General features: G+C 37.5%; 1 non-coding gene across 1 annotated transcript; it reads right to left on the bottom strand.

Moving 5' to 3' along the window:
* Positions 1 to 912: 912 nt before the first annotated feature.
* trnav-cac (transfer RNA valine (anticodon CAC)) lies at positions 913 to 985 on the bottom strand. The gene has a single exon. It is a non-coding gene; the product is annotated as a tRNA-Val (tRNA).
* Between the last annotated feature and the right edge of the window lie 600 nt (positions 986 to 1,585).

Here is a 1,585-nt window from a genome sequence, read left to right as displayed (position 1 = left end):
AAATCTATGCTCTATAAATATGTTGACAGGAGAGATAAATGTTCAAATCTGTTTTGTTTTAGTATAGTAAACAGTTGATTAAGGTTTTTAAATATTCCAGTCTGTAAAGGCTGTGTGTGTATGAGACCCACTGCTGGAAAACAACCCATTAACTGATCAAAAGAAAGATGTATTGTTCACTTTATTGCAGTGTCTAGAAAGTAAACTGTAGATATTACAGTTTTTCTCGATTGCTAAGACACATTTCTTGAAAGCTGCTCTCCTTTTCTCTAAACTGTGAACACAAAAAACCCCATTTTCAAGCTACATTCACAAAACCTCAGACTCTTCTTGCAAAACCAAACTTTCATCTCAAAACAGTTCAATCTGTGCTCAAAACTGAACTATGTTGTCAAATCGTGCCCCAAGTCAATCCAAATTGAAAACACTACTGAGCTGTCACTAAACACGACATAGAAAAATAGAAAACACAATGCTCAGGACATGAAGCTGGAGAAATAAATGTTCATTGTTCACTGTAGGCTAAATGCATGTTGCAAAAAATATACATGAAATACTGGGCCTACAAACAGTTAGACCAACCCTCCATTACAATACTACAGTACATTGGTACAGTGGTGTACTGACACATATTTACTTACAGTATACTGTGGTACAGTATATAGTATGTCATACAGTAATTGGTTTCAACATTTACATACTGGACTATAATGTCACAAAAGGTAATTACCTGTTCTCTTCTCTAAATCTTCGGATTATGGTGGACACAGTGAATCTACTGATGTTTGGTTGTACCCTTTGTCCGTCCTCCCTCATGCTCATTACATTTACATTTACATTTAGTCATTTAGCAGACACTTTTATCCAAAGCGACAGGAAGAGTAAAAGCAAACAATCAAGGCATAATAAGTGTGTTTCCACCCGGTTTCGAACCGGGGACCTTTCGCGTGTGAGGCGAATGTGATAACCACTACACTATGGAAACTGATCATACCATGGACAAGAACATCGTCAATCACAGAAGCTCCGATTTCATCAGATATTACTCTTCTTTGTCTTCGCTGACCACCTCGACCACCTTGACCTCCTCTCACACGAACTCTTCCTCTCAGATTTCTATCCATTGTAGGGCCTCACAAACCAGTGCTCTCTGAACTGCCTCCATGTTCCGTCACATCATTAGCCACAAGTGTGATCAATTTTGAGTTGTTGTGTTCAAGTGGTGACACTTGTGCTTTAATTGTGTTTGACCTTTGTCACCTGTGCTCACCATTATGCAGCACGGGTGCATCACAATGAAAATGTGTTGGCAAGTTGGGTCTAAACAGGTGAAAAGTGCTTATGGTTTTGCCAAAAGAGTGATTGATTCAATCAGTGGGTTCAGGCAACTGAGCATTTGGTTCAGACAATAGGGTTTAGTGTTTTAGCAATTGAGAAAAACTGTCATGAGGTGCAAAGATACCAGTTTCCCTTGGTTGCAAAAAGAAGTTTTGGTATTGTTTGAAAATACCAATATAATTTAATTAAATATAAATAAATTACAGTATCAGTTCCCTTAAGATAAAGTATTTAATTTGATACCTTA

Source organism: Centropristis striata, chromosome 9, assembly GCF_030273125.1.
Source record: "Centropristis striata isolate RG_2023a ecotype Rhode Island chromosome 9, C.striata_1.0, whole genome shotgun sequence".
In the NCBI taxonomy this organism is placed as follows: Eukaryota; Metazoa; Chordata; class Actinopteri; order Perciformes; family Serranidae; genus Centropristis; species Centropristis striata.
The sequence above is the reverse complement of the archived record's forward strand: the minus strand, read 5'-3'. Positions and strand labels throughout refer to the sequence as shown.